At 41.5% G+C, this 12,417-nt stretch overlaps 1 long non-coding RNA gene across 3 annotated transcripts in view; it reads left to right on the forward strand.

Moving 5' to 3' along the window:
- LOC102546462 (uncharacterized) overlaps window positions 1-12,417 on the forward strand; it is a 209,570-nt gene that overhangs the window by 166,899 nt on the left and 30,254 nt on the right. For all 3 annotated transcript variants that reach the window (XR_010058214.1, XR_005494365.2, XR_005494366.2), the window contains one exon: window positions 7,913-7,995. This is a non-coding gene — a long non-coding RNA (uncharacterized LOC102546462). The remainder of the gene's footprint in view (window positions 1-7,912; window positions 7,996-12,417) is intronic.

Here is a 12,417-nt window from a genome sequence, read left to right on the forward strand (position 1 = left end):
GCCCCAGATGGGTTAGTATCTGTTGGCTCTTCTTGCTCAACCAATGGAGCTGGAGTGAACCTTCAGGAACATTCGAACTCTGAATACATGTCATATTTCCATTGTAAACAGCACACCGTACCATCAGGCACTTAATGCATGTTCAATGGAGGAATGAGAGTGTCGGATACGTCAGAGAAGATGCAGAGCACGGTAATCCTTAAAACGCTCTCTGGATGTTGCATGGATTCCATGAAGTGAATTATAGGAAATGTTAATTGCTGCTTGGAAATTCCAACTGGATATTCCATCACTGGCTAACAGCCAATAATTCTTAAATAATATGTAGGACATGGCGGTACACACTTGTGATCGCAACCTTCAAGGGCTGAGTCATACAGTTTGGGAGTTAGAGTTGGGAGCCAGTCTGAGTGGCTAGTCCATTCTACATGCATGAATTCCAGATCGGCCTTGTCTATGGAGTAAGACTCTGTCCCAAATCTCCCCCACCAAACATTTTCTTTTAGTGTGTTCGGGTGGATGAGTGGGTGTGGGCCCTCATCTGATGTGCACCGTGTGCAAACAATGTCTGGAGAAGCCAGAAGATGCTGGTGGCTTCTCTAGAAGTGGAACTACATGTAGCAGTGGGTACTGAGAACTGAACCCTCTGTAAGAGTAGCCAGTACCTTAACCATTGAGCCATCTCTCCAGCTCCCCCCAGAATATTTTTGAAACACTCTCCAAAAATATTCAACATCTTATCAAGTGGAATCATTGCCGTGTTAAATCAGGTACCTGGACATCAGTGAACTTTCCCACCCACACCATCACATCTTTCTTTCCAATTCCTGAGTAGTTTCGTGAACATTTCTAAAACCACTTTCTACATCCTCTACTGACTCAGGCTCACATCAACTTCTGGTTTCTGAGTCAGGAAGCAGGCACAAGTCAAAAGCTAACTCATACTTGTCAAACAAAAGGAGTGCTGGTACATGGCTTCGAACAGCTAGGTCTGTGCTTCCCAAGGCAATGGCTCATCAACATTAATAAGTTTCATCTGCCTAACTTTCATTTTCCTCTATGTATTGGCTTAGTAAGCAGAGACCCCTCTCTACTTAGGAAGGAAGGTAGCCTTTGAAAACTAAAAACTATACCTTTCATTTTGGGGGAGGGGGAGAAGAATCTGGATTTATCTGACTGTATCTGAATTTCATTTGAGAAACACGGTGCTGCTTGCAGACATGCTCATCTGGACCAATCACATGTGAGCCAGGAGTAGAGGACTATATGGTGTGGGTTGAGGTCATATGTTTACTCTTGTATGAATGGATGGACCAGGCACTATAAGACTTATTATTTTTGAAGGAACACACACACATACACACAAACATACACACAAATACACAGAGAGATAAACACATACAGACCCACACACATACACACATACTCACAAAGAGACACACACAGACCCACACATATACACACAAAGACAGACACACCCACATATACACACATATACACACAGGGACATACACACAGACACACACATATACACACCTACACACTCATACACACATAGACACAGACACACATGTATGTACATGCACACACACATGTACATGCATACACTGGACATAAACTGGTAGGCATTCTCTATGATCAGATTCCTTCAGTGACTCTAGTGGCCCTGTATCTCCTCTTGTCTCAGTTCATGTTCTTAACAGTAAAGATAATTTTCTTAAATATCAATCACCATTTCCCCACTTAAGATCCTTAGGTATCTCTCATTGGCCCACAAAACAAAATGGTATCCTTTAAGAAAGATGTATCCAGACCCTGCCTGTACATGTCTACCTGATCTCCTCTGAAAGCCCAGTGGTTCCTAGAGGAGAGGGATCAAACCTTATTCAACCTCACTCTCTGTGTTTCTAGTGATGACCTAAAGATAGGGAGTTCTTATTAAACTATCACAAGAGAGGCTAAAACGAAGAAATGCGTAAGAAAAACCGATATTCCTCAGGGTCTGTCCCACATAGCGAATACATTTTGAAAGGTACATTCTAAGTGAATGTTCTAGTCCTTCCTTCCCCAGTTTGCTCCCTAAATCAAGTTGTCATTCAAGGTGAGAATTCCAGGCTCCATCACAGTTCCAAGGGTCAAGCAAGGAACACAGGAAGAGGGGGCCAAAAGGTCCCCCATGCCAGGGAGAGCTGGGTGGGAGGTGTGTGGGAAGCTCTGGGCATAGCGATGTGCTGTGGCTGTCAGACTCTGGCTTCTTTCCAACTGGGCAGTCATGTGGAGCAAGGCAAGTGGATAGGGAACTGGGAAAGGTGACCTGATTCTCTGCCTCGGGCACCTACAGTCTGGGTCTAAGTATGTTTTAATTAGACCCGGACACGGGAGCCCTCAGTCAGACACAACTGAAGTCCCCAGTGGACTGTTGAGACCGCTGTTAAGATTTGTCTGAGCCTCGGGTTATCTCAAGAGCCTGACATCACACTGATCATTAAGCAAAGAGCCAAGGAGCAGCTGGACGTTACCATGGCAACCTGCTGGGGCTGCTGTTGGAGCTTGGTAACAGGAGCATTTTATCACGGGTCATTAAGGGCGAAAAGGCTTCATTTACATTACTTCCTGTAAAAATCCTATTATTTCAGGTGTTACACTCGGTCCCCCCTACATGAAAAAAAAAAAAAAAGGAAAGAAAGGAAAAGAAAAGAAAAGAAAACCAGAGAAGTGCATTCTGTGAGGAAGCAGCCCTGTAACAGGCTTTAGGTAAATGGAGCCACACAGTGTTCTGTAGACGAGAGAAGTATTTCGCCACAGGGGGATGGGCTAAGAAAGTGCTCAGCGTTCTCTGAAGGCAGAGAATTCTTGCTTTATAAAGTGAAGCTGGTTTTTTTCTCCCCACTGTTCGTCCCCCTTGGCTGAGTCATGCCTTTTGACTGATACTGATAAGACCTCTCAGACTCTTTAATCTGCTGAACAAGTGTGACGGGTCAGGCCTTCCTGCTAGCCTCCTCCACGGCTGTCTCAGGTATCTTTACCCAGAGCAGCCAAATGCAAAACATGATAGGTTCTGTGAACATTTAGGCACTAAAGCTCTGAGAGGCTGTGAGCGCTTCTCTTGTAAAGTCATCCTTGGGGATGAATCAACCCCAGCTAGTGTCTCACTGATAACATGGACTTCTGGCCAGCATCCCATCCCACACAGAATGGATAAATAAATGTTAACTGCTAAGGTTATTTAAGAAAGGGACCAAGAAGGCCATCCAGTTACTCCTGGCTCCATTCACTGCCCATAATAGAGGGTATACAATACATTCCGCAAGAACAGTACCACAAAGGCCGGATAATTTGCCCAAACCTCCAAACCCATGTGACCTAACAGGAGTTATTTTCATCCTTTATGGACATTCATAAGCCAATCATGATTGACACGTTTCCTAGGTGTTCTGTTTCCCGGGGTGACAGCTAAGAACTAGAGATAATGAAGCCATAGCCTAATCCTTAAACTTCTGGCGTTAATTTAGTATTGTTAGGAAAATGGGAAATGCTTGCATGTGCAGAAAACCCATTGCCTGACACAATGGAACAATGGCCATATCACTGAATCCGTCCACAGTGTCATAGCATTGGTACCTATTTATTTGGATGGATGACCCAAAGCAGAGCACTGGTTTGACCCAGTGGTGATTGTCAGTTCTGTGCTTAGAACGAAAACACTACAGAATTGCAGGTTTGGACTCTTGGTCAAGCAAATGAAAATCCATCTTGGCCTGCTTGCCACCAGAATTGCTGGAATTCAATGTAGATTTTTTTGGGTCAGATCCTAGTCTTTCAATATACCATTATGGCATCTCGAGTACAAAGTATGACCTTATTTTAAGGTTGGGCCAGAGGCAAACCCTCTTAGGAGACAGGTGAATTAAGGCACTCTTGACAATGTTCTTGGTTTCATGTTGTGTCAGAGGGACAGAAAGCTAAGTACAGTTTAGACCTTGTTAGCTACGATTAGGATCATGCAACCTTTGTAGTCACAGGGATACATGACAGGTCATGACAGGTAAGTTTACAAATTGTGTGTCTGGTCTCACAAAGGAGATGATGGTGGATTTGACTCAGAAAATAAGGCTCTGTCTGAATTGCAAACGACTGAATATGTAGAAACACACACAACAGAAGCGAGTGTGCTTTTAACTGGTGGGTTTGTGACTCGGTTGCCTCTAGCTAGAAGAAGTGTAGCTCTGGTCTATGTATCAAATGCCCCCTTTAAAGTGTATTTTTCTAGCTGGGAAGTCCTCTAGTTTAGGAGGCAAAACTTCGAGATGTCTAATTGAATGTATGTATTTCTAATTAGTTGAGGAGGCAAAGCTCTAAGGACTGGGGCTTTGGGGCAGTTCCCAACAGCAGGATTAAAAGCTAGAACTTAATCACAAATGATGATCCTAAATTTTTCCCTCCAGCTTTCTTGTGTGGATATTTAACTCTCAGAAGGTTTCACACATAAAGAGCTGTTTCTTCTGGTTAGAAACAGCTGAGTACAAATGATGGTTAGAGATGAAATTAATCCTTTGTAACCTACATTCTACAGTTTGTTGTCTAGAGTATGCTGAGATCGTTGGTATTTCAGCAGAAAGTCTGAGATCAAATGTGCATGTTAAGTATATTATAAGCAGAACACACACCAATCAGCCAAAAAAATGATTCTATATTGGACATGGTTCAGATAATAGGGAAGAAAGAAAAAACAAACAAAAAACAGCAGGAGAAACAAGTGGATGAAATGGAAGTAAGACTAAACATGCCTGCCCTTGTAAAAAAAAAACTAAACATGCCTGACCATTGTAAAAAAATTAAACATGCCTGCCCTTGTAAATGGTGAAATTATTACAGGGGCATGCAGTACCAAGAGTAACTATGAATTAATTTTACAGTGGCTTTTGCAAAATGAACCAATTTAATATTCTTCTCTATTATATTCTAAAAGAACTAGAGATGTGGACAGTCTTGAAGAAAATTGTTCTCTTTTACCTTACTTCTCTTTGTTGACTATGAGGAAAGTCATTCAGCTTCCCCAGTTCTGCCTGACTCGTCCACAAGTGTGAAGAATGAAGCTCTCTTTTAGTGCTGAGACTACAAAAAATAATATCTGAAAATGCAAAGTTCAGTTATTTGAATATTTTTTGGAACAGACTCTTGTTGTTGCTTCTCTCTTTCAAAGAAAGGGGAGGCTGAGCGGGCAAAGGGCTTGCCATGAGAGTGTCCAGTCCCCGAGTCTGAGTCCACAGAGCCCAAGTGAAAAGCTTGGTGCAGCATCCTCTGTGATCCCATCGTTCTTGTAGGGAGCTGGAGGCAGAGATGGAGAATTCGTGGAATCTCATGGGCCAGCAAGCCTGACACATGTAGCCAGGAGCATCAGAGAGCCCTTCTCAAAGGAGGTGGAAAGTGAGGACCAAAGCTTGAGAGTGTCCACCCATCTCCACATGCATGCTGTGTTACTTGTGTAAGCCTACTCTCTCTCTCTCTCTCTCTCTCTCTCTCTCTCTCTCTCTCTCTCTCTCCTTTCTCTCTCTCTCTCTCTCTCTCTCTCTCTCTCTCTCTCTCTCTCTCACACACACACACGTACATCTTATACACATACAATCAATACACAGTGCACAGAATAAATAATAGTAGTAAAAGAAGCTGCATCCACTTGTAAGAGTAAACTTAGATGACCACACAGAAGTCTTGTTTGACATGTCTTTCCACACTGCCTTACCTTGGAACTTCTGCTACTGTATCTCTGGTTAATATATGTGACCAAATAGTGTGCCCAGAGACATTATGCTTCCTGAGTGGAAAGACCTTTTATTATTAGCCTAGATTAATGGTGAGAAGCGTCAGAAGAATCCTCTCTATGAGAAATCTTCACGGGATAATTAAGAATTGCTGTAGTCAGGCCTGCCGAGATGTTAAGCACAACCTTCTCCAGAGAAGATAGACAGAAAGATCTGTAGTTAAAATCCCATAGCCATCAAGGTAGGGGAGCAACGTGCATTGTTCTCAGACAGCCTGAGTCTTGGGGATTTGAAAAGTCCCCAGACTTAATCTAAGGATTTTCTCCTGCATCTTTGGCCGGGTACTATGAAGCCAACACACTGTCTGCAGAGCCCAAAGGATGTTCTACTGGATGTCAGTGTACTGGACGTGGTATTAATACGGCAAGACCACTATTCTCTTTCCCTCTCCTTTCCCGTCTTTTCATCTCTCTCTCCCTCCCCCTCCTCCTCGTCATTTTCCTTCATTTCTTTTCTTGCAGCACTGTACCTCAGATGCAAAGCCTAACATATTCCAGGCAAGAGTTCCATAACTCAATCTTGGAAAGCAGCCTTAAGCTGGTCATACTCATTGGTTAAAGGCACAGCAGCAGCATGCGTCTGAGGGTTACTGCTCTATTTTTTTCCTTAGCGTTCATCTCCAATGAACTCTTTTCCCTTCTCTAGTGTGAATATAAAGTTTGCCTTATCGCTCTGAGCCTACCATGTGGACATGTTATGATGAATCAATTTGGTCCTTATGTGTGCTCAAGAAAAGCCTGTGAGACAAAGCTTACGTTAGATCATCACTGGATTGTGTGGAGAGTAATGAAGTGGCAGGACAGACACATAAATGATGGCTTATGCGCCTAGCAGGGTACTATGCTCTGGTTGATATGAGTGAAATTATCATATAGTAGCACAGAAGTGTGTGAAACAAATTAGGATCTAGAGTATAGTGCCATTTTGGCAAAACTTTCAAATCACAAACATACGACAATGCTGAATATCTCTCAAGATGCATTTTCAGCTCTCGTTTTTAGCATGTGCAAGATGTATGTGGTTGATTAAAAATGGAAGGAAGAGAAAGGGGGAGGGGGTAAAGGGAAACATAGAGCTGTCTGTAGTGCTGGAGGTTTATTAATAGTTGCATTGGAGAGGACTTGTTTTGCATGTCTAGTGCCCTGAGCTTAAACCTCAATCAACCAATCAATATAAGTAAACCTAAAATGTTTTTTTCTGTGAGTATTATGTATTGATTATGTCTGACATAATACCGAGTTTATTCATTATCTTTCTTCAAACATAACCACGTGGAAGGTAGATGATGCTATTTTCTTGAGGCCCAGAAAGGTGACATGTGTCACCTAAGAGCTCAGTGCTGGAAAGCAACAGAGCTATCTTATAAATGCAGAAACACTGGACCAAGTTATGAAATCTCCCACCTCTGGGGAAGGCGCTGATCTCTGGGTGTCTCACTGGGAGTGTCTCATAGCCCATTTTCTCCACCACCCTTCTATCCAGCTCTCAGCTGGTAAACACCTTTGCTTCCTGGGTGTCTAGAATTCTGGGAAGATTAACAGTATTGTATATGTTCTGATTCCCAGAAATGTGTGCATCTGGCTTGAACATTAGTATTTTATTAATTTGGTTGGCATGGGTCAATCTCTGAGCAAACAATAAACATAGGTAAATTGTCAAATTTTTACAATTTTGGAGATGAAATGGTGACACGGTAGTTGTACATGCGGTGGCTCCTTCTCTAGAATAACCCTGAAAATCAGGTAGGCTACACGACCTGTTCCTAACAGATCACCGAGATTCCAAGAGGATGTGTTGCATTTCTTTATAGAAAGTACAGTATGATCTTCAAAGTAAGAAACATACTAATTAGAAATAATAATCAATTAAAATTCCTTCCTGGAAATTCTATGAGACGTGCCAATTTAATAGAGAACAAATTAGCACTCGTAAAATGTTTTGGATATAAATAAAGATAATGACTTTTGAAAAAAGAAAGGGTTTATGGAGCCAGTTCACACTCCTGCCAGTGCGATGTCTTTATAGTTGCTTGATGGAAACAGTTTTTTAAAGAAAAGGAATTGTTTTATTTTTTATGTATGTGTTTGCAGGCATAACTATGTTGGGGGCATAGCACATGAGTAGAGGCCAGAAGAGGACATTGGATCACTTGAAGCTGGAGTTCCAGGAGGCTGTGAGTTTCCCTATGGGTACTGGAAACAAAACTCAAGTCCTCCATAACAGTCAGTGCTCTCAACTGCTCAGACATCTCTTCATCCCCCCACTTATGAGAGTTCTACAAGGAATGGCACAGAGATAGACCCAAACAAGGAGAAAGCTGAGTGGAGTCACTCCATTGGAATCATTGGATAAGAAATCTAATGGATACTTTTATTTTCCTATTAGATATGTTCAGTTTGCTCCCTAGACAGGAGAAAGAAGTATGGCGTTCAGTCAGGAGCTGTGATCAGAGTATTATCTACTGATAATATTATATGAATCTTTGAAAGCTAGAAGAGGGGCTTCCAGTGGGATGGGAGATGAGATACAGTTTGTCAGAAATAGGAAATAATTTCAATTGTAAGGGAAGGGGAGGGCACTTTTAATATTTTCTTTCTCTTGGAAATTGACTAGTGCCTATTATAAAACAAATCTCTATTTCCACTGAAATGAAGCTAATTGAAACATTCTGCGTGGATCCCTCCCTGTATAACTTCTTTATGCTTGGGGGATATAAACACCTCTAAAAAGTCATTAAAGTCATGGATTAGTCCACTTCAAACTGTGGTGTTTTGAACAGAAGTCAGGGAGCTTATCCAACCAAAGACCAATGACTAGTAAGAGATCAAATCGGTAGGGCACATCCAGATTCCATCTACTTTGTCCCTGATTTGTCTAACAAAAATTTTTGAACTTTTCCTCTTTTGAACTTCCATATTAGGTAACCGCTAATCATCCTACCTTAGTCAAGTTTCAATTTTGATGTAACTAGGTTTTTATTTAGTGAATAAGAGCTGCCAATGAGTTCTGCATATTGCAGACAAAAATAGTAATGACCTTCCAGGAACCAAAGGACAAGCCAAAGGACACAAACATAAATGGTCACGGGGAAGAAGTAGTGTTGCCTCACGCTGTGGGATAGAGGCACAGAGTGGCAGAGGGAAGCTGAGGTCATTGACATTCTTCATACTCAGAGAAGGGTAAATCTAAGGAGCACGCCAGTACTATAGATGACACTCAACTATAATATTCTTGTCCAACCCCATGACAGGTACATCAGTAAGCTTTAATGCAATCATATTTTGGCAGCAAATAGGGCTCTTATTTCCCAGGTGTACCAAATCAAATTGAGAACATTTATTAAATTCTTTGTGTCTTGGGATGATCTAATGAGGAATGTTTATCCATTACAAAAAGCATTACAGAAAGCATTGTGATTTCAAAGCTCTTCACCTGAAGGTTTCTCAGCATATCACCCAGCTGAAGGTACAATGGAGACCTGAGATCATCTGTGGCTTCATTTACTTAGCTCTGTCTCATATAAATTACAGATATTATTACTCTTCTAGTGGGGAACTTTTAAGTAGCACGTGCAGATGGCATTATTGAAAATGCTAAGCTGAAAGCTAGTGAGAAGTAGGAGCGTATTGTGAGGAGGCCTGAGATAGGAAATCAACCTGGGTCTAACCTGTGGCTCTACCTCTTAAAACTGTACCATTGACAGAGTCTCTGGGCATCACCTTCATCCCAGGATAAAAAGAATGAAATATTTATCTCTTAGATATTGTCTGAGTTCTCTTGTGAGCTACCACAGAGAGTGTGTTTTCAGCTTTACAAATATACAAGGTACTTAGATTCAATTTTTATATTTTGTGTAGTATTATGTAGATAAGTTAAAAGCTCAAATATTACTATGAAGTCTCCAATGACAGCTAAAACACTTAATCATTTCCTTACCCATTTCTCTTCCTCATAGGCAACCATTTTCTTTGTTGTTGTTGTTGTTGGTGGTCTATTTTGTCTTTTATCTTCCTATTCATAATATGCCTGTATAATATGATTTTTGCCTGACACTTTAATTACTTTTTTGTTTTAATTTCTGTGGCTAAACACCCAACTCAGGAAAAGTAAAGCTTTGCTGACTTGTTACCTGCAGAGTGTTTCGTCTACAGTGCTTGGCCGTGTGTTTGAGATTAGTATCCCAGACACTGAAGGGAGTGGCAGAGACCATTCTTCACTTCTGACCAGGCAAGGAGCAAAGTGGGGGAAATACAGGAAGGAACCAGAGTAAGATGCCCCCAGTGATACCTTCCTCCAAATAGGCACTATCGCCTTTCACCACTTGTCAATAATGCCATACAGTTATGGATTTATCAAGGGGTTTGTTGGTCTTTTCATGGAGTCAGAGGTCTCATGACCCATTTGTCTCTTAAGATATACTAGGGGTATACTTGCCGATCCAGAGCTGTTTTTTAAAGACTTTTTTAGATTTGTTAATTTTTGTGCACGAATGTTTTCCCTATATATATGTATGTACACCACATGTGTGCCTGGTGTCAATGGAGGTCAGAAGAGGGTACCAGATTCTCTGAAACTGGAGATACGGATGATTATGAGCCACCAATGAGGTTCTGGGGAGACAAACATGTTTTCTGGAATATGAATATATATATTATATATTATATATATAATACCATGAGATTTCTGGATGTTATGAGTTTTTTTTTTTTTGGTCTTCTTAAACACTGCTATGCATTAGAAGGGCCCTTCATTTGAATTCTTATTTCTTTCATCCTGAGAAACCTTTCTTGTATTATTCCTATGGTTGTTTCTTGCTTTCTATTCCATTTTCTAAAACCATGTCAACAGTTCTTCTGTTTTCATTCTGATTCCCATACTGGCCACTTAGGAGAACCTTGTTCTTACAAAGTTAGGTGACAGACAGCCAGGCCCTGAGTGTTCTACATGGCTACAAGGACCCAGTCACCAGAAGAAGAGTCCTTAATCTACCCTCTGTTTTCTTCCACTCTCCTTTTTTTTGTCTCTTTTAATCCAGCATCATCTTCATCTGTTTGTGTCAAATGACTGTCTGTCCACTCTCTAAGTCTTCTCACTCTTTCCGTTGGAGGCTCACTTGTCATGTTAGATGCAGCCAGAGAACTAGGACCCTGCAGAGAGATCGGGCTGGTTTGTTAGTGAGAGGATCCTGGCTCCAGTTCAGCTCTACTACCTCTGAATTCATTGCTCTTCCCATTACACAGGAGCTGTGATGCTCTGGACACCAGGGCCACAAACTCTGAGCATTTTATCTAAACATCATGCAATATAAATTCTACTGAGAAGGCAGACTTGATTTTTACATGACATTTAAAAATTACCTATTTTCTTTATTTATGAGTATGTGTATATCTCTGTGTGAGTTTGTTCCCATGGAGGACAGAAGTGGGTGTTGGGTCCCCTGAAGCTGAAGTCATGGACACTTGTGGGATGGCTGCCACGGTTGCTGCTCTACGGAAGCAATGACATAGAGAGACTAAATTCTTTACTCATGGAAATGCTGAAGTCTGTCTCATCCTTAGGTCTGTATGGTGACTAATCTTCTGTGGTGTTTCTTCAGACAATGCACAAACTCAAATGGCCCAGAAACTTGTAAGATTTTAAAACAGTCTTCATACTTTTGGTTACCACCTAATTTAGCAACACTTCACCTCCTTTTAAATCTAGAGATTTTCAAGAGGGCAAAGCTCTGCCAGAACTCCCTCTGTACCTTGAGTCTTCACACCTATAGAAGAGGAGAGGAAAAGAGGGGAGGGAGAGGGGGGAAGGAGAAGGGGAGGGGGAGGGGAGGGAGAAGGGAGAAGGGGAGGGGGAAGGGAGGAGAGGGAAAGAGGGGGGAGGGGGAGAGAGAGAGAGAGACAGAGAGAGAGAGAGAGAGAGAGAGAGAGAGAGAGAGAGAGAGAAAGAGAGAGAGTCAGGCTTCCCAGACTTTTCCAGATGTTCCTAGTCTAGCCTTCGTTTTGGGCTACAAAGGACTCATGAAGTGCTCTCCGGAAGGCTATCCTAACGACTGGATCCAGCAAGCATCTCAGGGGTCACAGAAACAGAAGTACTGGCATCACTCCTCCTAGGCTGTTTCCCAGCTATCGTGACTGCTATTTTGAGCTGAAAAATCTGGTTTGGCCAAGGAAGGGATACTTGCTTTTTCTCCAATTCAGCTCAGCCATTATATATATCCCAGTTTTTTTAAAAAAAAATCTTGATTCTGAGTTGAGAAATGTATTGTCTGACTTGCCAGAATTTCTGTTGGCATTTTTGTACAAGGGTGGGTGTCTCCGTTACAGTTTAGTTGCATTTTCAAAATCTTTCTTTTAAGTTATCTCAATTCTTTGATTCATTTCAGTTTGAAAAAATCAGTTTTATGACAGATTACAAGAGCCACGTTTTGGTCAGCACAATTTATAATTTATGATTATTTTTGTGAAGGCAGTTTTTAGAAAGCTGTTTCTATCATCTCTCAAGCTGAGGTTTTATTCTCTGACTGCCATACCAATTTTCTGCTTTATTTTCAACATCTTTGGGTTATTTTTTTCTATTGCTCTAACATATAATGAACCAT

The sequence above is a fragment of the Rattus norvegicus genome, chromosome 15, assembly GCF_036323735.1.
Source record: "Rattus norvegicus strain BN/NHsdMcwi chromosome 15, GRCr8, whole genome shotgun sequence".
Taxonomy (NCBI): Eukaryota; Metazoa; Chordata; class Mammalia; order Rodentia; family Muridae; genus Rattus; species Rattus norvegicus.